Raw genomic sequence first — 24,721 nt, forward strand, 5'->3', positions numbered from 1 at the left:
CCAGTCGTACAGGAGACAACAGCGTCTCTTGCAGGTGTTGCAAAGTATGATCCCGTAGCAGGCAGCCAGGTCCCTATTGCCGCAATGAACAATGCAAACTAGGGGACAAGACACTGCCCAGGGTGCTGGCACGGTGGCTAGAAAATCTACATCCTGAAGAAATGACAGATCCTGATCTATGTTTAGGATAGGTAAATATTTTGAAATTATATTTTTTACAGATCCAAAATCTATGAAATATGTGGTCATGAAAGTGACAGGATTATATGCATGGACAGATCCCCGCCGCTGATGTAATGCACCATCTAAAACCTTAGATCTGTCCTTGGCAGCAGTGATTTGAATCGCTCTGTCTATCTGCCATCTTTTGTATCCACGCTCTCTGAGCCTATGTGTGATGTTACTGTATTCCCTCTCAAAACTGGACTCCTCAGAGCAATTTCATTTGGCTCTAATGCATTCGCCAATAGGTATCGACCGAATGGTGTGTGTCAGGTGACAACTGCTCGCAAGAAGCAATGAGTTCCTATCACACTCCTTACAGAATGTGTGTGTATGTATCTCGCCACTACTGCCAACACCCACATGAACAATATCCAAAAAAATGATAGTATTGGCATTACTCTCAATATTAAACTCCAAATTGAGGGAATTGTTTTTCATGTGGGGTGAAAGGGAGGCGAGATCCAGAACAGCACTGTCCCAAATGAGAATCAGATCATCAATATAATGACCATACGATTTAATAGCAGTGCTACTTTAGTTGGTGTGTGAAAACAGAAACTCTTCCTCCCACCAGCCCATGTAGAGATTTGAGCCTTGCATTATCTGCTTTTACCAGTGAATCATCTTTAACTAGTTGCCGACCGCCCGCTGCAGTTGTACTACGGCAAATCGGCTCTCCTCCGCGAATCGCCATCATGGTACGTCGGGCAAGCGACCGCCTAGAGGGCAAACGCGCTTGCTCCCGGCGCACCCATGGTGATCGGATTCGCTTCAGAACCGATCAGTCTCGAGGCCCAGGCCAATGATTTCTGGCCTGGAGATCGGTTCTAGCGAATGAGACTGTTCTCTGCCTGTAAGTGTAAACACAGGCAGAGGAAGTGATGTCATCTCCCCTTCCTTTGCGGTTCCAGAGAGAGGAGAGAGGATATCCAAAAGTGAGTTGCACCAACACTACATTAATACAGTACATGTAGGCACACTTTTCACCCCCCAATCACCCCCCAATCACCCCCCCCCCAGTTAATCCCTTCACTCCCCGTTACTGTGTCACCAAGTGCAGTTTTCAGATTTTTCACTGATCGCTGAATTGGTGTCACTTGTGACACTAATCAGCGTTAGGGCTGTTAGTAGTAGGCCCAGGTAGGTCTAGGGTACCCCCTATTAACCCCCTAATAAAGGTTTAACTCCTTGATCACCCCCCAGTTGACCCTTTCACCCCCTGTCACCAGTGTCTCTAGTATAGTGTACAGATCTCTTTTCTGATCACTGTATTTAGTATCACGGGTGACGCTAGTTAGCCAGTTAGCTAGTTAATGTCACCGTCAGGTTTTTATAGCATCAGGGTACCCGCCATATATTACCATAAAAGGTTTAAACCCCTGATCGCCCCCTAGTACAGGTTTTAGCATCAGTTAGGGTCAGCGTCAGTCCCAGGCAGCATCAGATTAGTGCCAGTAGTGCTAACACCCATGGACGCACCATACACCTCCCTTACTAGTATAGTGTCTGAACGGATCAATATCTTTGATCTGATCAGATCTATACTAGCCTACCCAGTTGTTTAGGTGCCCCAAAAATGCAGCATTAGCGGGATCAGCCCAGATACCTGCTAGCACCTGCGTTTTGCCCCTCAGCCCAGCCCAGCCCACCTAAGTGCAGTATCAATCGATCACTGTCACTTACAAAACACAGCACACATAACTGCAGCATTCACAGAGTTAGGCCTGATTCCTGCTAGCGCTAACAGTTAAATTTTTTGGTAGTGATTGAAGCAGTAGCTGACAATCAGGTGCTCTTTTTGCGCACTAGTTGTACCAGTAAATTTAGAGGCCAAAATGTCCAAACAGAAGTACTCTAGTAAAGAGGCCTACACATTGCTGAGCATGACAGATGAGAGTGATGGGGAAGATTCAGGCTCAGTATACGAACCGGTAGACAGCAGCGGCACCCTGACAGATAACTCTGACGATGAAGTGGTGGTATCTGCTAAGGTCAGGCGTACCTGACCCCTGTGACAGATCCTATCCCACACTCCTCTGAGTGCTTCCGTCAGTAATACTGCTTCCTCAAGTCTAACCATCAGGGAGATATATTATTATAGCTACATTGAATACAAGTCTAGCCGAAAATAGCTTGTAGAATGATTTATTGGGCAGAATACAGCCGTTTTATACACTTTTAACACAAGGGGTTAGATAATGAGGTGGGGCTGGCTCATGGATACTTCCTCCTCCCCTCTAGCAACAACTTAGCAGACAATTATATAATTAACATGTTAATTAACACAGCACTTAAGGCAGCCAAGGTGACCAGACAGTCCGTCTCCGCAGGTCAATGTGATCAGCTCTTTCAAGGATCATGTATTGTTCAGAATTAACAACCAAGAATAGTCTTTGGACAAGTCCAAGAAAACAGTCTCTCAAAAATGTAACAAAAAAAAGATTAATGTAGCAATACTAAACAACTGGGTGAATGTTAACAGAAAAGGTCCCTGCGGCCAGTGTCCGCGACAGTGCCCCCTCCCCCGTCCCATAGTCCGGCAGACCCAACTAGATCCACCACGGGTTAGAGTCCAGGAGAGTCTAATAATTCAGTTTGCCAGGAAAGTCCATCAGTGTTCCCATTCTGCTTTCCTAGCAGATAGTGGATGTTAAAATTGTAAAGCTGCAGGGCCAAGCTCCATCGTAATAAACACCCATTATCCCCGGAGACCTGATTGAGCCAGATTAATGGATTGTGGTCTGTAAGCACCGTAAAAGATCATCCATAGAGATAAGGTTGGAATTTCTTGAGAGCCCACACCAACGCAAACACTCCTTCTCCAAGGCTGCATAAACGACTTCCCTTGGTAGCAGCTTCCGACTGATGTAGGCCAATGGGTGCTCACTGCCATCAGGTCTTACTTGGCTCAGTACTGCCCCCAGCCCAAATGTAGAGGCATCTGTGTGGACACAAAAACATTTGGTTGGGTCAGGGGCAGCTAGAACAGGAGCTGAAGTTAGTGCATTCTTTAATCGTTGGAAGGCAGCTTCAAACTCTGGGGACCACAGTACCTGTCGGGGAAGGTGCTTCTTAGTCAGGTCTGTCAGGGGCTTAGTGATGGAACTATATTGCAGGATAAACTTCCTATAGTACCCAGCTGTGCCGAGGAACACCAGGACCTGGGTTTTAGTACGGGGGATCGGCCATTTGGCAACTGCCTCAATCTTAGCAGGCTCGGGTCGTTGTTGTCCACTGCCTACTCGATGTCCAAAGTACTGTACTTCGGATATCTCTATGTTGCATTTTTCTGGCTTAAGGGTTAGTCCTGCAGCCTTGATGCGGTCTAATACGACACCCAGGTGAACCAGATGGTCCTCCCAGGTATCACTTTAGATCGCAATGTCGTCCAGATATGCACAAGCATAGTCCTGGAGGCCATCAAGGAGTTGGTCTACCATCCTCTGGAAAGTCGCCGGTGCATTCTTCATCTCAAATGGCATTACTTTAGACTGATATAGGCCAAATGGGTTAATGAACGCCGATTTCGGAATAAATTCCGCATCCAGAGGAATTTGCCAGTACCCTTTGCATAGGTCGAGGGTTGTCAGGAATTTTCCCCGAGCAATGCGATCTAACAGATCATCCACTCGGGGCATAGGTTAAGCGTCAGTGGTGGTGCACTCATTTAATCAGCAGTAGTCTACGCAGAAGAGAGTTGTGCCATCCCTCTTCGGTACAAGGACCACCGAGGAAGCCCAGCGGCTGCTGGGTGGCTCAATGACTCCCAAGTCAAGCATCTCCTTAATCCCATGATGCATTCCCTCTCTCACTGTGTCAGGTATCCGGTAAGCCTCCTGTCGTAGTGGCAGTTGTCCCGGGGTCTCCACTCTGTGCACTGCCATAGTAGTGTACCCAGGGACTGTGGAGAACATTTCCCTTCTCTGACTAAGGACCTGTCTAGCTTGTTCTCTCTGCATCGATTGTCTCTATCCCTGCAGTAATTCTAATTTAGCTCGGGGAGCACCAGCAGGGGAAGGTTCTCAGAATCTTCCACAGCTGGAGCACATATAGCAGCTACCTCTCCTGATCTTTCCCAGTATGTTTTCAACATGTTCACATGAAAGGTCCGTCGGACTCTTTCATCCGAACATTTAGCCACTAGGTAGGCTGTGTCACAGAGCTTTGCCACAACCCGGTAAGGTCCCTGCCATGTGGCCTGTAACTTGTCCTGCTTGGTTGGCCTGAGGGCAAGAACCTTCTGCCCAACCTCCAGAGTGCAGTTCCGAACAGTAGGATCGTACCATTCTTTCTGCCGCCTTTGGGCAGCCCGAAGGTTCTCTTGGACAGTGTCCGTGAGCTACTTCAGTCTGTCCCTAAACTCAAGAACATATGCTACGATAGAGAACCCTTGGGGATCAATTCCCCCTTCCCAGTGGGCTCTGACTAGATCTAGGGGCCCCCTCACCCGCCTCCCATATAGTAACTTAAACGGGGGGAAACCTGGTAGATTACTGCGGCACCTCCCAATAAGCAAAGAGAAGGTGCATCAGATATCTCTCCCAATCCCTGTGAGAGGTTGAAATGTCCTAGGGATGAGCCGAACACCCCCCGGTTTGGTTTGCACCAGAACCTGCGAACGGACCGAAAGTTAGCACAAACTTTAGAACCCCATTAAAGTCTATGTGACTCAAACGTTCGAAATCAAAAGTGCTAATTTTAAAGGCTAATATGCATGGTATTGTCCTAAAAAGGGTTTGGGGACCCAGGTCCTGTCCCAGGGGACATGTATCAATGCAAAAAAAAGTTTTTAAAACGGCCGTTTTTTCGGGAGCAGTGATTTTAATGATGCTTAAAGTGAAACAAAAAGTGAAATATTCCTTTAAATATCGTACCTGGGGGATGTCTATAGTATGCCTGTAAAGTGGCGCGTGTTTCCCATGCTTAGAACAGTCCCTGCACAAAATGACATTTTTAAAGGAATAAAAGTAATTTAAAACTGCTCGAGGCTTTAATTTAATGTCGGGTCCCGGCAATATGGATGAAAATCAGTTCGACAAATGGCATGGGTACCCCCCCCATCCATTACCAGGCCCTTTGGGTCTTGTATGGATATTAAGGGGAACCCTGCACCCAAATTAAAAAAGGAAAAGCGTGGGGCCCCCAGGCCCTATATATTCTGAACAGCAGTATGCAGGTGGTGCAAACAAGACAGGGACTGTAGGTTTGTTGTTCAGTAGAATTTGTTTGTAATTTTGAACTGGTACATTTTTAAAGTGTAGCTCCAGCCAAAAAATCTATTTTTAAGCTTTTTGGAAAACATAGGGAAGGGTTATCACCCCTGTAACATTTGTTTTGCTGTCTGTGCACCTCTTCAGAAGATTTCACCTCACTTTCTGTCCCAATGACAAATGTTTTTTGAAAATTTGGGGTTTTTAGTAAAACAAGGATTGGTGATAAAGCAGCAGTGGAGAGGAGACACGTTTTTCCCATATTAACTCTTACAAGAGAGAATTTGCAAGATATTTATGCGGCACAACCAGCTGCCGCTTGGGTGGATGGGAGGCTGTCTTTCCCTCAGTAACCCGATAGAGTAATCCCTGGACCCACTCTACCTGCTCCCCCTCCAACCCCCCCAGGGTCCAATCCTGCTCTTTCCCTATAGCTAGCTAGGGAAGAGTCGCTGAGAGTTGCCTGTGCAAAGTCTTACCTGGGTCCCATCTTCAAGGGAGCGCACCTCCATCCAGGCTTGCTGGTGGGCAGGCTTCCGGGGATACATCCAGGGAGAAGGTTGATTTTAAATGACCCAAATTGTTGCCCAACAAAACCTCTGCAGGTAAGTTCTGCATTATTCCAACTTCCACTTCTTTGGCCCCCGAACCCCAATCAAGGTGAACCCTGGCAGTGGGGACCCGCATAACATTTCCCCCGGCCACCCACACAGCCACAGACTGTCCCGTCTGCTCTGCTGGGGTTATCATCCGGGACTGTATCAGGGTAATAGTGGCTCCCATGTCCCGCAGGCCCTGGGCAGCCCAACCATTAATCCACACGGCTTGTCAATGGTGCAAACGATTATCCATAGCGGCAGCTTGCACAGGGTCTGCCTCATGTAGAATTCCAATATTCTCCTCACTTGGGTAAGTCACATCATCTCTCTCCATACAGTGTGCAGCAGCCCGGGCAGGTCCAAGGGGTCTGTTGTTCTGCGCGTCCTGGGAAAGATTCTGCAGACAATACCTCCTAACATGCCCTGCTTGGTTGCATCTGTAGCAGAGGTCCCCTTTCCCTCGTGAAGATGGTAGCTGAGTGGGACCGGAGATCGACGGATGGTGTGGAGGGGCAACGCTCCATGGAATGTTGGGGACAGGCTGGGCTGAGGTCTTAGGCTCTGGTTGTGCAGTCCACCTTGAATCCACATATTGGTCAGCTAGGGTGGCAGCTTCATCTACTGTGACTGGCCGCCGATCCTTTACCCAGTCTCTAACTTCATGTGGGATATGATCGTAGAATTGTTCCAGGAGGATTAGCTGGAGCTCATCTGCCATGGTAACAGCTTGGCGCCCGGTCATCCAACTCTCTGCTGCTCGGGTCATTTGATGAGCCCATTCTGTGTAAAGCTCTCCTCTCCTTTGCGAAACCTCAAACGGTGTTCCTCTAGAGAAATGCCGAAGTGAGCCAATAGTCTTTCTTTCGCTTTGGATTTGTTGCTGGAGACTTTTCCACGGGCTTCCAAGAGCTTGAGTCTGGCGTAGTGATGTTCCATCTGCTGTTAGGAGCAGGGGGTCCCGGTGGTGGTTTGGGTGTGCCTAGGCAAGAGGAAGCATCCCACAGCTTGCCACCAATTGTGATGGATCCTATTCCACACTCCGCTAAGTGCTACCGTCAGTAATACCGCTTCCTCCAGTCTGACCATCAGAGAGATATATTATTATAGCTGCATTGAATACAAGTCTAGCCGAAAATAGGTTGTAGAATCTTGAATGATTTATTGGGCAGAATACAGCCTTTTTATACACTTTTAACAGAAGGGGTTAGATAATGAGGTAGGGCTGGCTCATGGATATTTCCTCCTCCCCTCTAGCAACAACCTAGCAGACAATTATATAATTAATGTTAATTAACACAGCACTTAAGGCAGCCAAGGTGACCAGACAGTCCATCTCCGCAGGTCAATGTGATCAGCTCTTTCAAGGATCATGTATTGTTCAGAATTAACAACCAAGAATAGTCTTTGGACAAGTCCAAGAAAACAGTCTCTCAAAAATGTAACAAAAAAAAAGATTAATATAGCAATACTAAATAACAGGGTGAATGTGGACAGAAAAGATCCCTGCAGCAAGTGTCTGTGAGAACCCCGTTCTTCTGTTGTCGAGGTGCAAGAACCGCAGGGCTCTCGTATGGAGCAGAGAGCCAGTACTAGTGCGGCTCATCCTTCTGGTGAACTGGCAAGCACCGGTGGCCTAGTACATCCTGGTCATAGTCAAACCAGCACTGAGGTAACATGTGGTGATGTGGCGAGTTCCATAAGTGCAGTTCAAGCTGGTGCGGTGGCTAGCACAAGTAGTGTCCCGCAGCCACCAAAAAGACAAAGACAGGCCCGTCAAGCCCATAGTGCCCTTCCCGCTGCATTTGCCAATCCTAATTGGGAGCCTTGCCAGAGATTGGAAACCTATTACGGTTTCCGAATTTAAGACCTTTCTGGTCCTATCCCTCCTCATGGGCATAACTAAAAAGAGTGAGTTGTGCTCATATTGGTCCACTGACCCAATTCATCATATGCCCGTGTTCTCTGCTTCCATGGCCAGGACACGATACGAGCAGATCTTACGGTTTATGCATTTCAACGACAATGAACTCTGTTGTCCTCGGGGTGACCCTGAATACGATGGGCTCCACAAAATTTGGCCCCTCGTAAAGCACTTCAACCAACAGTTTACAGCCTTGTTTACCCCCAATCAAGTTGTCTGTGTCACGGAACGTCCCACACTCTGCTTGAGTGCTTCCGTCAGTATATCGCTTCCTAAGTTCTGGAACACGAGTCCAATGGATCTGGCTATAGGAACCCCCAAGAACTAGACAACACCAGTCTTGGAGTACATCAGAACTAACTCTTTATTTGAGATATCACACACATTTATACAGCATTCTGACTCAAAGCTAACCTAATTAACATGAGCTAATTTACTAAAACATTTACCCAGACCAGATGACAGACTTGTGGGCACCGAGCTTCACACAGTAGTATAAACACAATAGCTGGAGCTAATTACAATTAACAATACAAACAACAATCTCCCCCCTCCTCAGCCTAGTCATCAACAGTTCGTCTCTTAGCCAGTGCTGGTGGCTAATGTGATCAGCTCACTCAATTAACATAAACACAGGTAGTTGGAGTTGATGACACCAGCATCTCCTCACAGAATGTGTCCCAACAGTATAATTCAGTCTTATCATTCTAATATGGCATATAAAGGGTTCCCAGAGTCTGTGTGTTTTGGGGGGACATGGAGCTGAATCCAAAGTAACACCAACCCCAGGGTCCCCAGGCATACAGCTCACAGAGAGCACCATTCCCCCAAATGCTAGGGTCCATAATCGGTGGGCAAGAGGCTTGCGTTCAGTCCCCTCCAATAGCCTCTGTCCCGGGTGAGTCTGTCACAGTCTGCGTTGTACTTGTACATAGACAATTATTACACAAGCATGCCACTTTTTAGTTATCTTTTTGATTGTAGAATTGGCGCATGTGGCACTGTGCAATCTAATCACCGGGGCTTCCCCCAATGGCTTGTAGATTCCTGACTTAGATGGGGGAGAGAGCTTGCTTGAAATGTAATAATTTGCTCACAATGAAGTGGAGGGATACACAGAATGTTTTCGTTCTGTCCTCCCTTCACGCAGATACGACAGTCAAAATTCCAACAGCAACTGGTGTTGTTGCGAAGCCCCTCTGTGTCCACGAATACAACCTTAACATGGGAGGGGTGGACTTCAACGACCAGTTGTTGGCACTGTGCTTAATTGCCCATAAGGCCAGGCACTGGTATAAAAAAAGTGTCTGTATACTTATTCCAATTGGCTCTTCTGAACGCTTATGTGCTATACGTCAGGATGAACTGGATCCTTCCTAAAATTCCAGGAAGAGATTGTCACAGCCCTTCTGTTTCCAGACGGTGCTGTACCCCAACTTCACAATGTAAATGCAATGAGCCGGCTGGATGAGAGGCACTTCCCCGAAGTCCTCTGTGGTACCCCTACCCAAAGAGCCCCCAAAGAAGATGCAGATATAGGCGTGATATCCGCTATTATTGTCCCACCTGTCCTGACCAACCTGGTCTCTGCATTCGTGAAAGTTTCCATCTCTACCACACACTTGTGGAGTATTAGCGTAGGGTACAGCTCTGCACAGTCCTAGGGCACACTAAGACAGGGTCTTGAAAGATGAGATGGCCATCACATTTTGAGAGACCCTAATCTGGAATGTTTACAGTTAAAATAAAAGTGCAAAAAAACAAGCCAAAAATAGTTGTCGTTTTATTTTTCTTCTCTCTCTATTGTTCTCTCTCTATTGTTATCTATTTATTGTTCTCTCTATCGTTCTCTCTCTATTGTTACTGTATTTTATTTTATTTGCTTTGCAGGTATGGTATGTCTTACTGTTATACTGTTTTATTGTTAACCATTATTTGCGTTGAAGGTACACCATTCAGCTGCAGCACAGGTTTATTTATTCTGACAACAACAGCATTTGTTCTCAGGATACGTAAAGCCGTAACTCCAGTGCTGTAGGAGGTGATTTCACCACCACAGTTAAAAAAAAACAAACATATATGCCGAAGCATAGGGGCAGGGGTGGAGGGGTGATTTGCCCCTAACATTAGGGGTGGATTGCCCCCATGCTTTGACATATATTTTTTACACTTTTTTTTGGCACAAATTGTTGTTTTGTTGAGTTAATGTTTTATTGTTACCATTGTTTGCTTTTCAGGTACGCCATTCAGCTGCAGCACTGATTTATTCATCTTGACAGTAACAGCGTTTGCTCTCAGGATATGTAAATCAGTGACTCCAGCGCTGTAGGAGGTGATTTCACTACCACAGTTAAAAGAAAAAATGGTGCATGTATGCCAATCATTAAAAGTGGGTAGATACAGGGCGGGATTCTAATGGTGGGCATACCCACCGATCAATCTCTTTTTTTGTTCAGCCCATAGGCTGCATGAAAAAAAAGAACATTACAATATATGCCCAACAAGGACCAGCGACATATTGGTATGTTGTTGGACTTTGAGTGGTTATACCACAATGATGCCTGCAGGTTTAGGTATTATCTTGGTATCGTTCTTATCAGCCAGCGGTCGGCTTTCATGTAAAAGCAATCCTAGCAACTAATTGGTCTATAGACTGCTTTTACAAGCAGTGGGAGGGAACAACCCCCCCCCGCCGGCCGTCTTCCATGGTTTTCTCAGGCTCTCCTGTCCCACCGGGGAACCTGAGAATGCATCCGGTGGTTCCGCCAGCTAACCATAGAGCTGATCGAAGACCAGAATGACCCCCGTGCTCATGTGCAAAGGAGAACGCAAGCGTCGGTCTCTTGTATGTAAACAGCAATTGCACCATGCATGTGAGGTATCACCACGAATGTCAGATCGAGGACAGTAATTCTACCAGTAGACCTCCTCTGTAAATCTAAAGTGGTAACCTGTAAAGACTGCCAAAAAATCTCACACATGTGGTATCCCCTTACTCAGGAGAAGCAGCAGAATGTATTTTGGGGTCTAATTTCACATATATCTATGGCATGTTTGGGCAATATATAATTTAGTGACAACTCTGTGAATAATAAAAATAAAAAATTGTCATTTTCCCAAAACTTGTGGCAAAATATAAAATACAGTATTCCATGGACTCAACATGACTCTCAACAAATAGCTTGAAGTGTCTACTTTCCAAAATGGAGTAATTTGGGGGGATTTTGTGCTATCTTGACATTTCAGGGCCTCCAAAACTGTGATAGGTAGTGATGAAGTGAAATCACCATTTTACACCCATTTTAAGCCTGAATGCGGTGATTGGTTTTTGGTGTTCTGCACGTGGCTAGACTGCCAAAAAGTCCCACACATGTGGTATCTTCATACTCAGGAGGAGCAGCAGAATGTAGTTTGGGGTGTAATTCCATGTATGCCCATGGCATGTGTGAGCAATAAATAATTTCAATGACAACTTAGTGTACACTTGGTGTTTTGTTTTTTTTTGTCATTTTTCAATCAATTGTGACAAAAAAATAAAATATTTAATGGGCTCAACATGCCTCTCAGCAATTTCCTTGGGGTGTCTACTTTCCAAAATGGGGTCATTTGGGGGGGGGGGGGTTGTACTGGCCTGCCATTTTAGCATCTCAAGAAATGAGAAGTCACAAACTAAAAGCTGCGTAAATTGCAGAAAATGTATCATAGTTTGTAGAAGCTATAACTTTTGCTAGAAAATAAATATACTGCGCTAAATGCAATATGCAATATATTGCTACATACAGAAAAATAAACGTAAAATACTGAAAACAATCAATAAATAAAACAGTCCCCAGTGAAAAGTGCTGGTGCTTGTGGAACAATGATGAAAAACTCATATACAGTGCTGTGACTTGATAAGTAGTTTCGTGCTCCTTATGTGCTTAAATAGGGTGTCCCCCTAGTAGATGTGCACTCACCCTTGGGATTGGACCAACTATTGCTAGTTAGGTCAAATGTGTGTGTGAGGCGACCCCTGTAGATATCCTCTGGACTCTTGGTTAACTATGATGAATGTTCCTCATATAGATGGATACAATAGAGAAAACCTCATTGCGCAGTACCGTTTGAAAAGAACGTTTATTCAAAAAAATTAAAAGATATTCAACTCACATGTATGAGTGCCTGATATCCTGGCACCTGGAGTAAACAGCAGGTAAAAGCATCATCCGTGAAATCTGCCTGATCAGTTCAGGCAGTGATGGGCTCGATTTCCAGGTATGGGAAACCAATAAATATATGCTTATTGAAAATTTTTTTACCCTAGAAATGTGGCTGAATACATTTTGGCCTAAATGTATGACTAAAATTGAGTTTATTGGATTTTTTCTATAACAAAAAGTAGAAAATATCATTTCTTTCAAAATGTTCAGTCTTTTTTCATTTATATCGCAAAAAAGAAAAAATCCCAGAGGTGATCAAATACCACCAAAAGAAAGCTCTATTTGTGGAAAAAAAGGACACAAATTTTGTCAGGGTACAACATTGCATGACCGCGCAATTAGCAGTTAAAGCAGCGCAGTGCCAAATTGAAAAAAAGTGCTCTGGTCATTAAGGGGGCAAATCCTTCTGAGGCTGAAGTGGTTAAAGGAACATTTTAAGAAATATAAGGGGGGGGGGGCGTGACCGGATGTGGAAGTGAGAGGACGTGCGTGCGGCTCCCTCTCCCTCCGCTCGGAACACCTAGGACGCTGACTGAGGGCATGTAGGCTGGCCGGTCGGTGATGGGTGAGAGCGGCCGGGCTGAGCTGAATAGCCTTTATATGCTCCGCTTTCCTGTACAATTCAGGTGCTAGTGCAGGCTTCTCTGACGGAACCCCAGTGGCGGTGTGAGAGGCCCCCCTTGCTTGCTAGCAGCTAATGATGAAATCAACTCCAGCAGTAGCGGCGTGTGTGTCTGGCGGGAAGCCGCGATGCAGTGAACGATGACTCTGAGGATGAACTTGTGGACGCTGGATGCAGGTGACAGCTCTCCCTCCTCTCTTCCTGCCATACCTGATTTTTTTTCTTTCAAACTGCTAGCGTGGACTGAGCTCACTAGGTAAATGCTGGCTGCACTGAAATGTTGATGTGCTAAAGGAGAAACTGCTAGTTCTAAGGATTCTATGTTTAAAACACAAGGTCAGCTCCCAAAATCAGTGTGGGAGACTGACAGGGAACTGGTTTTTGGGACAATCTTAATAGCAGTAAAATCAGCAGAATTGTGTCTCTGAAGATCACTTCATGTATTTTAGATGCAATTTAAACTATGCTCTTTACTGATATGCTGGTTGTGTGGAACTAACGGCGCATTATGAGGGCAACATTTACCATTTATCCTAAACATAAAAACAGTATTGAGTATGAACATATGAATGCTGGATATAGGTGGAAGCCTTTCCCCCCTCTCTTTTTCTGTCTTCTTTGATTAGTTTTTTTCAAATTGCTAGCTTGAGTTTACTATGAAAATGCTGGCTGTGTTGAAATGCTGATGCATAAAAGGAGACGCATTTATTTTAAATTTTTTTCACCAAGCAATGAATCAGTCCTAAGAAACAGTATGAGAGGCTGGCAGGGAGCTGCTTGATGGGACAGTCCTAATTGCAATATAAAACATTACAGAAAGTTGAGATTCAGAGGATTAACTCCTGCAGCACTGGAGGACAGGTGAAAAGTTTGTTTTCTCTTTGTTCCCTGTTCCTCTTTCTGTTCCAACAATTCAAAAAAAAAAAAGGAGGAAGAAAAGAAAAGAATTTTTTTTTTTCCAACATCTATAAAAATATTATTTCTTTGACACTTTATCATGCCCGGGAAATGGGGAATGGAAGAACAAGCAAATCAGCACCAGCCACAACAAGAAGGAGCCCAGGTTACACGCTCAGCAAAGAGCCAGGCAAACCAAGCAAAGGCCGCGGCGCTGGCAGCAGCAGCGGCAGTGGCAGCAGCAACAAAGCTTGAGCGATTTGCTCGAACCTCCCTTTCACTAGCAAAGTCTCAACAGCTAGTTCAAGTAGGAACCTCGGCGGCCAGGAAAAGTCAAGGCAGTGGTCAGGCACCAGCATTGGCGAACCCGGCAGTAGCACTGAGCACAAAAACAGTGAGTACAAAAGAACAAGGGGTGCGAAAATTTAACATTATAATTGTTGAAAGTGCGACAATAAATCCCACCAACACAGCCGAGGTGGATATGAAGGGGGACCCTAAAAGAGGAGAGGGAGAGCCCACAATGAGGGACCTTCTACATGCCATAAATGCATGTAAGGAATCGATTACTGGCCTGGATACCCAGTTGAAGGGTATTAAAGAGGAATTGGCAGTAGTGGGAGGCAGGCTGAAAGAGACAGTGGAAAGAACCAGAGTTTTGGAGGAAAGACTGAGCGCAGTTGAAGACGCACTACTCCCGCTCAGACAAGACGTAACTGGGATGAAGAAACAAATGGATAATCAGACCGCCAAAATAGATGAATTAGAAAATAGGACCGCAGGAGTAATGTAAGAGTAATAGGCATGCCTGAACGGAGCGAGGGATCTTATCCTATAGAATTCCTGGAGGGGTGGTTTAAGGAGACATTTGGGGCTGCATCTTTTTCCCCCTTCTTTGACATCAAACGTGCCCATCGAGTCCCCTTTAAACCCCGCCAGGAAGTGAGTATTCAAGACCCTTACTTATAAAAATGTTTAACTATAGAGACAAAGTGACACTGCTCCGGAAGGCTAGAGAAATGGGAGAAATACTCTATAGAGGGACAAAAATGTCATTTTATCAGGACTTCTCCCCAGACCTTCAAAAGCAGCGAGCGGCCTTTATGCCGATCAAACGTACGCTACAGCAAAATAAGATGGAGTATGCACTGCTTTATCTTGCTCGCATGAGGGTATCTACAACGAACGGTATACACTTCTTTGTTTCCCCATTGAGCGTCGAGAGGTGGCTGGAGGATAATAGGAAAACCCCATGGAACACTGCAGGACAAGAGACTAGAGACTAATTAGACTCCCTCCTTTTTTTTTTTGCTTTGTTTTGTTTGTTTTTCTGTTTCCTCCCACAGAGTCTGTTGCTTATTTTTATAAAGTCAATTTTTAGGGACTAGGGTGGAGGGGAGGGAGAAAATAATAATTAAAATACTATTTGAAGCACTAAGGAGAGAGAGGGGGAAGAGAAAAGAGGAGAGAAAAGTATACACTAACTAGATCAAAATGGGGCTGGTTTGATACATTTATTTAATAGTAGACACAAAGATTAAAGCACATGAATAGCACTAAAAGGTTGTCAGAGGGGGGGTGGGGGGTGGTTTAGGACCACCGGAGTAAGGGTGGAAAGAGATGTATGGTAGAGGGGAGGCTATAGGGAATGTGTGTAGTGTGGAGGTCATAGAAAAAGCCCCTGGGGTAGGCCCAACTGGGCTAAGAGGGAGGGGGGGGGCAGAGGGGGGTGGAGGGTAGAGGGGAAGGGTGGGGGGGTGTAGTGAGGGAGGATGGGGGGAGGGAGAAGGGGGAGGTAGGGTAAGGGAGGGAGAGGGAGGCACATCACAAATAAATAGTGGAAGATATCACAAACATAAGTTTTGTTATATATGTTTTTTATGCTCATCCGCCGATAGGTGGGAAAAAATGGGGAATCTATATGGATATGTATCTTATGCTTGCATACTATGTAAGTGTTTGGGGACAGGTGCCACTCAGAAGGGCAAATGTGTTTTGACCCATTCTTTTTATTTTTTTTCTTACTTTGCACAGTTCTTGGTTCGTTCCTCGCAATGGTTAATGTGAAGAGTAGGGGTATAATACTAATGACATGGAACATGAGGGGTTTGGGGGATAAGGACAAAAGAAATGCAATGTTTAAATATTTTGATAAAATGAAACCCCAGATAATCTGTTTGCAAGAAATGCACATGTGTCCCGACTCTGTCCACCTTCTGTATTTACGGAAATATCCAATACAGTTTCATTCCATGCACACTTCATATTCGAGGGGAGTTGGTGTAATGGTTTCCACTGATGTTTCCTTTGAGTGCATTCAACAGAGGGTGGACAAGGAGGGTACATTTATTTTTCTGTTTTGTAAACTCAATGGACTAGTATGTATTATCGCCCCAATCTATATCCCCCCACCGTTTTCAATGACTCCCCTTACCGTTCCGGTATTAGCACTGGGAGATTATAATAATACCTTGGATAATTCCTAGGATAGAATGTCCCTGACATCTAGAGTGGTGAGACAGATGGCTGGTAAGACGGCTTTCGCCTCCTTACTCCTGGAACTGGGACTCCGTGATGTCTGGCGAGAGAGGCATGAAGAGGATAGATGTTATTAATGCTACTCTGCAACACATCATGGACTTTCCCGCATCGATCTAGGTTTAGGGAATGAGGTACTTTTGCAGTGGGTGGTGGACTCGGCCTATGGGTACGGCTGGATGTAACTGTAGCATCGGGCCGCCCATTGTGGAAAGTGAACCCCTTTTGGTTAACCCTGTTCCCGTCCGCGGACAGAACGAGGGGGGCATTGTGGGAATTTTTGCATTTTAATAGGGGATCTGCCAGTGCAGCAGTAGTATGGGACACACTTAAGGCATTCTTAAGGGGACACCTTATTAGAGAGATCGCGGGAATTAAAACTCGGTCCAGGGAGTGGGAGAACAGGGTACGGGATGAAATGAAAGCGAGAGAACAGGCCCTAATAACTGATCCATCTCAATCTAACCATGATTCCTGGACGGAGGCACAAGCAATGTATGATTCGGTTTTGCTGTCCGCAGCGGAGAAGAGAAGATATTTTCAGCAGCAGAGCTATTTTGAAGAGGGGGAAAATACTGGCCGGCCACCTTCTTTCTCTCATAGCTAGAGAGCAGCGGGAATCCACTAATATCTCGGCTGTAAGGGCAGAATCTGGGGAGAAGCATACCCTTAGCTCAGATATTTTAAATAACTTTCAACGGCTCTATAAGGACTTATACTCCTCCAAAACTAGCTATATTCCATCTGATTTGGCTCGGTATCTGCAAGCCTGCCCATTTCCACGGCTATCTGAGGAGAACAGGGAAATGTTGAATTCTCCAATTAAATTGGTGGAACTGGCAGAGGCATTGGAGGGGGAACCACATCATAAATCCCCAGGCCCAGATGGGATAAAAGTGGAGGTATATTCCCACTATAGGGAGGACCTTTTACCACCCCTGTTGCAGGCTATAACGGAGGCAGAGGAAGTAGGCAGCCTACCAGATAGCATGCAAGAGGCAATAATAACAGTACTCCCAAAACCAGGAAAGGATAAGCTCCTATTGGACTCTTATCGCCCAATATCTCTATTACATGCAGATGTCAAGCTTTTTGCTAGAGTCTTGGCTAAGAGGCTATCCCAAGTAACTGGCAGGTTGGTCCACTGTGATCAGTCTGGCTTTATACTCACCAGTTCTACGGCCGATAACATAAGGCGACTATACATGAATCTACAGGTGCCCGTGGACAATCCGGGGGGTAGGGCCATTCTGTCACTGGACGCTGCAAAGGCGTTTGATAGTGTGGAGTGGCCCTACCTCTTGGAAACACTGGCAAGATATGGGGTGGGGAATAAATTTATAACGTGGGTAAAGGTGCTTTAAGCCTAGAGTCAGACTGTGCATCAATAATAACCTTTCCTCTCCATTTGAGCTATATAGAGGTACCCGACAGGGATGCCCATTGTCCCCATTGCTGTTTGCCCTGGCGGTAGAGCCTCTGGCGATATTGACCTGCAACGCCCCGGAAGTGGCAGGGTTCCGAAGGGGCCAGAGGGAAGAAAAGATATCTTTATATGCAGACGATGCGCTTATATATTTAGGCGACACAGCCGCCTCGCTGCGAGCAGTGATGGAGATAATAGGGGATTTTGGAAGTTTTTCAGGCTTTACTATCAACTGGTCAAAATCAACATTAATGCCCATAGATCAGTTGAAGGAACATCTACCAGAGGGGGCAGAACAAATAGTTATAGCCAACAGCTTTAAATATCTGGGAGTGGTGGTATCTCCGGATCCGGCTGAGTATCTTCAGCTGAATCTGGGTCCACTGTTGGTTAGACAGAAAGTGAAATGTAACAGGTGGTGTAAGCTTCCACTGTCAGTAATAGGACGGGCAAATTTAATAGTGTATCTTTTCCATAATTCCCCAATGTGGATCCCAAACAAATGGTTTAAGCAAATCGATACATTGATGAGGGAATTAATATGGAAAAAAAAGGCAGCTAGGATCAGTTTAGCCACACTGCAATATGGAAAGGACAGAGGAGGATTGGCAGTACCCCATTCCAAAATGTATTTTTTGGCCTCACAGCTACAGCAGATGGCAGGGTGGGGGCCGGAAGGAAATGAGGACCCTATATGTAAATTGGTGACTGTATTGGCCCCCGCATTAGAGGCGGCCTCCCATATGGAGATGGACCTGCCAAGCATGACTAGTTCAGAACCTACGAGTATCCTCCTCAAAAGGGTATGGGGGGAGATCTGGAAAGCGCTGAAAATATCGGGTGTGCTTCCCTGTACCCAGACATGGCATAACAAAAGATACCCAGAGGTACAGGAATTGCAGGGTTTCACCCCCTGGAAAGAGAGGGGGATCTGGTTCTTTGCACAGCTATATGAGGGGGAGGTGTTGAAGACATATGAACAGCTATGTAGGGAATTCCAGTTAAACCCCAGGAGCTTCTATCAATATCTTCAAGTTTGTCACGCGCTGCAGGCACAACAAATAACGCACTCTTTGATAGTGTCAACATCACCTTTGTTGAGAGAAGTTCTTGCAGCAGACACTAGGAAAGGATTAACATCAAGAATCTACAGGGAATTGCTGTCCTCAGTCCAGGACCATGCCTCGCTAAAATGCCGAAAAAAATGGGTGGAAGATATAGGGGAGATAGATGGAAACCAGTGGGAAATGGCACTTGACTCTATTCCAGCGGTATCGGTATCGGTATCCACATCCCATAGATTGTCACAATTATTTATTTTGCATAGGGCATATAGAACATCAGTGCAGCTATATAAATGGGGAGGAAGAGACTCCCCCCTGTGCCCAAAATGTAGAATACATAAGGGGGACTTTATACATCTAATTTGGAGGTGTCCAAAACTACAAAGGTACTGGGAGGTAGTCTCCCAGTGTATTACTAGACTAGCACAAGTTCCTGTCCCTCTAGACCCGGTAGTGTACCTGCTTGGAGCCATAGATGCAGAAATGTTCCCAAGAGGAATGTACTACATGTTAACCAGATTGATGTATCTAGCCAGAAAACTCATTGCAAAACACTGGATGGCATCGGTACCCACGGGGAAGCAGTGGATTTCCTATGTAAACTCCTTGCTTCTTAGAGAGCGACTGACGTATAGTCGTAGGAGAGAAATGGATAAATGTAATATTATATGGCAACCATGGTTGGGGGATGCGGATCTGGCACCATCTCAACTGGTAGTGGAAAGACTCCAGATGTAGAATTCTGGGGGAGGTGTAGGGGAGGGAGGGGCAGAGAGGAGAGGGAAAGAATGGCCTGAAGGAGTAAAGGTTGAACAACTAGACAGGAGAGAACATTGGTGGTGGAAAAAAAAAAAAGATTTGTGGTGATTAGATATTAGTAGACATAGGTGATGGATGTAGCCATGGGGTTAAGGGGGAGGGGAAAAGGGAGAAAAGGGGAAAAGAAGATAGTGATATGATATAGAAGTAAATACACAAGATTGACATAAAATAGTAAATGGATGTAAGATTAGACATGTCTACTCTATGTGTAATGTTTTACTGAACAAAATGCACGAATTATATGTATTATGAGAATAATTTTTTTAAATAAAAGAAAATTTGATCAAAAAAAAAAAAAAAAGAAATATAAGGAATCTAAGATATAATACAATATATTATACATAATATAAAACCAGGGCAAAAGTGCATATATAGCAGAATTGCATTGCATATTTATTATTTTAAAACTAACTTTAAGTCATTTTTTTTGGTTAACTTTTACTTGGATGGCTACAGAATGCTTGCATTGCACCGGCCTGTCTCTCTCTGCCCCTTGACAATAAAAGGAGATAGAATCTTATGACAAAGCAGGCAGTGTTTTTGCAACACTTGCTTTGTCAAGTCTTCACTATCAAATGACAGATCACCAGCTGAAAGTCAATGTTTGGTTCTCAGAATCTGCACTGAGACCATGACTGTTAGGAATATCCTAGTGACAGCAAGGATTCAGCACATGTGAACATGCTATAAAGTATGTCTAAACCGTAACAGGATGGCATTAGAGATTGAAAAAACACTGTGTATCATAAACTGCCATGTTTTTTTATTTAATAAAACACAGTTTATTTTGTATCTCATTGCTGCTGATCTATTATTCCTTACTCTAGCCTTATTCAGCCATGTTCTTCCTACATTTTACTCACTCAAATGTTTACTGTGCATCATTGCACTGGACCAAGTACCTGATAGCAGGGCCGCTGATAAGCCAGTACAACCGATCCTGTTGCACCGGGCCCAGCCAGCAAGAGGGCCCCAGGCCGCTTCACAGTTCAGTGGAGAAAAAATAAGGGCTTTCTAATTTACACCCCCGCTAAGCTGCTCCTACTAGCTTAGGGGGTGTTATATTAATACTATTTCCAGGGCCCCTCTCTGATGTTAGAGGAAGAGCAGTTGAGGGACATTTTTCTTTTTCAATTGCGGGTGCATGTCTACTTTGCACCCGGCGTCTGCTCCACATGTTGCTGGCTGCTCTGCTGACAGCTGAAGTCCCAGCTGCCTATTGCCTTCCCTGGTGGAGTGATCTTCCTCTGCTCAGCTCCATACTCAGCAGCTGAGAACGAGAGAGGCAAGCAGCAGCGGTGGCAACAGCGAGAGGCAGCTGACAGGGAGCAGAAGGAGCCAGACTTTATCATGGATGAAGGATCAGATATAAGCTATAGTACATTTTTTTTAACAAATTATTTATTTATTTTTTTGACCACAGGTTTTTGTGTCTTTTTTTTTAACTGTACTGTGGCATTGTGGCATGGAGGAGGGGTCCTAAGTAAATAATTAATTCTTTAAGAGACCCTGTTGTGACAGACCTAGCCAGGACAGAGGCTTTTGGAGAGGACTGAATGCAGGCCTCTTGCCTTTCGACTATGGACCCTGGATTTTAAGGGAATGATACTCTTTGTGAGGTGTATGCCTGGGGACCCTGAACTAATGTTACTTTGGATTCCATGTCCCCCCAAAACGCAAAACTCTGGGAACCCCGTATGTGCCATATTATAAATAGTGACTGCTTCACAATGTTGTGTATATATTGTGTGTTGTCTCATGCTGTTGTGTACTGTTTGCTGTGCTAGTTCGGGGTGGGGCTGTATTCCACTGTTCTATTGTGTTTGTCTGCCTTGGATTACAGGATGTATATTTTTACGAAGGGAGGGGGGATTCCTCCAGCAGCTCTCCTTGCTGATAAGACTGTATGCTGATGAGATGTTGGACACACCTGACCTGTGTGTCCATTGTCATTAGACAGTTTGGCCCGCCCGGTTTTCCAAGGGTGGGGGGAAAGAGTCTCTGAGTTATTTTATCTGTTGTGTCCATGTGTGAAAATAAATGAGATTCCTGGTTGACTCTCAAGATAGAGCTTTGTCTCGTATTTGGGGGGAGAGTTATTCATATGGGTTTCTTGTTCGGCTGATCAGAGTGTTCGGTAGCTGCCTTGGTGTTCGGGAAGTTAATGTCCTAAACGACTTTAACCCCTTTCGTACTCGGGGTGTCATTACACCTATCATGTAGCAAAACACTTGTGTGAGCCTACATATCTGCATTTTCTGCTAGTTATACTGACTGCTATATGCTTTAATATGCATATATGCAAATGCATATAAATAAACTGATTGTAAGTTTACAAAGTAAGACATGGGCACCTCTTGACATCATTAACCCCTTCCCACCCATTTCAGCCCTTTCAGACAGGGGGCGGGACAGGGCCACTGATAAGCCAGTACAACCAGCCCTGTTGCCCAGCATCATCAGCTCAGCAAGCGGGCCCCAGCAGCATCAGTTCAGTGCAAAAAAAAGGGGCTTTCTAAATTTTACCCCCACTCGGCCACTCCTACTAGCTTAGGGGGGTGTATTACTGCTATTTCCTGTGCCCCTCTCTGATGATGTGTTGATAGAGCAGTCAAGGGACTTTTTTCAGTTTCAGGTGCATGTGCATTATGCATCTGCTCTGCATATTGCTGGCTGCTCTGCTCAAGTCCCAGCCACCTGTCGCTGCGGCTGCCCATTGCCTTCCCTGGTGGAGTGATCTTCCTCCACCCAGCTCCACACTCAGTAGCTTAGAGCAAGGGGCTTATGTGAGGCTGGCGGGGGGTGGCAGGCGGGGGTGATTTTGTTAACTTATTGGTCATAAGCTAACAAGGTCAGCACCCAACAGCCATGTCATGTGACACACTGTGACAGTGCCAGCCATGATAGAGCACCTGCCTGTGTGTTACCATAAAGTTGATGATCTTAACCTGTGCTGTGTGTTAACATAAGGCTTCTTTCACGTGGGGCGGGATCTGCTTGTTCAGCAGGGGATCTGTACGCTAATGCCTTGCTGAGCGGCATGGGCAGATTACAGGTCTGTGTCCACTCAGCTTATTCAGAGTGGACATGGACACAGCCCACTCTGCTCTAAAGGTGGCTGATGTAATCAAACCGGCTGTCTGTTTACCCACAACTGCTCTTCAATCCTATCAGCTAGATGGAAGGGAACAGATCCTTTTCCATTTTGTTTAGTGGATTGGATTGAGGATAGGCGGATGTAAATGTATACAAGTTTGTTTACATCCATCGCTCTATAAAAGTGAATGGAGGGTCAGATCAGGTCTGCATATAGATATTAAAGAATTCTGTTCTTATCTGAAAACAATATTATTTTGGATAATCAAATTTATAACAGGCTGGAGAAAGATAAATTTACTTGAAGACAAAGCTGCACTTTGTTTCAAGGCAGGGTTTGGGGCAGGGCCAGGGGTGGGGTTGAGGGCAGGGCCAGGTGTGCGGTTGAGGGTGGGGCTGAAGGGGGAACCGCCAGGTAAGCTGTATGGGACCCCATGATTTCTATCAGCGGCCCTGACTGATAGTGACAGTGGTAGACAATGCCTGCACAATATATGTTGGTACAGCTGCTTGAAATCTCCATCAGGATAGACATGTGCACACTGAAATATTTCGTTTCGGAATTTCGGTCTCGTCCGAAAAATTAATTTATTTAGTTATGCCCGAAATACGTTTTTATTTACTAAGTTTTTTTAAAAATGCATTCGTACGAAAATCAGAAATTAATTAAGGTCTAATCTGTCAATTGAAGGCTTATGGTTTCTGTTGGATGTTCTAAGAAGATTTGACATAGCAGCTAAACTGTACAATGCTGCGATCGTACATTTCCGGTCTAATACGCCCACAAGCAAAAGTAGAATTCTAATATTGTTTGACTAGTAATAATTCTAATTATTAATTATTATTACTAGTCAAACAACATTAGAATTCTTCTATAGCCTATGGGCAGAGCATTTGACCGTAAATGTCCGCTCGTGGCGATCATATGTTTTTAGCTGCTTCGTCGAACCTTGTCTCTATAATGTCAAATCTTTTCTCTCTACGTCGAATAAGCTTGGAATAATAGAGTTAGGTTAGGCACATTCGACTGCAAGTTCGATAGACACAGATCGCCATTTTTTTATTTCAGATCTTTTGGATGTCAGATTCTGCCCGTTAGTTATCGCTTTTCTAAAACACGAAAATCCCCGAAATTTGGACGAAAATGGCATTCGGACGATAATGAATGCACATGCCTACATCAGGAGACACATGTGACAAGATGACAATACAGGGCACAGTTGGGAGACAGTTGTCACCCCTTAAAAAAGAAGTATGTGAATTTTTTTTTGGAATCATACAGCTCACTGAGAGGCTGAGCCGCGTGTCGGTTCAGGCATGTGGGCAGATCCCAACCATATGGTCGCAATCTTTCCTGAGCCTGGACTGGCTCTGTGACGTCAGCAGACAGCGGGTTTCAGGCTGCTGTCTGCTGAAAATGGTCACGGGTCACAGGAGTGCAGAATGAACTGCCAATGAGCTTTGGCTGTACTTCTCCTTTAAGAGGAAGTACCTGAACAGGGACCTTGAAACTAGAAATTAGCAAATCTGGTCTGAAAACAAAAGAAAATATTGTGTTTGTGTTTTCTTTTTTGTGTTTCTGTATTATTTGTGTACAATTGCTTACATTTTTTATTTAACTTTTTTTTTCACTGTCTTTTAATTTCTGTGAAAAAGATACACAAAATAATGAGGCTAATAAGGACCATTTTGGCACAAAAACAGGCAAGGACTACCCTAATTTCTCTTTTCCCATTGACTCCAATGGTTTTACCAGAATGGCAACATTTTAACAAAATTTCAAGGAAATGAAAACTCAATTTCACTCATCACGATTTTTAGCAAATATATCATTTAAAAGCTGCAGATTTTAAAAGATAGAAACCATCTATTAAAATTACATTAAAGCTGGACAAAATCAGCTTTTTTTTGCTCAAAAAAGACATGTAAATTTTATTTTGCCCAAAAGATTTTGTCCAATGTTTCTCCGTGTGTATGTACACATGCACCATGCAGTGTACAACCTGGCCCATTCTTGCCGTGCCGGGAATGATGTAACTAAATCCTGTGAACATGCAAAGAGGAGCTTTTTGGGAACTGGATGAATTGGTGGAGGGGGGGAG

The sequence above is a fragment of the Aquarana catesbeiana genome, linkage group LG03, assembly GCF_042186555.1.
Source record: "Aquarana catesbeiana isolate 2022-GZ linkage group LG03, ASM4218655v1, whole genome shotgun sequence".
Taxonomy (NCBI): domain Eukaryota; kingdom Metazoa; phylum Chordata; class Amphibia; order Anura; family Ranidae; genus Aquarana; species Aquarana catesbeiana.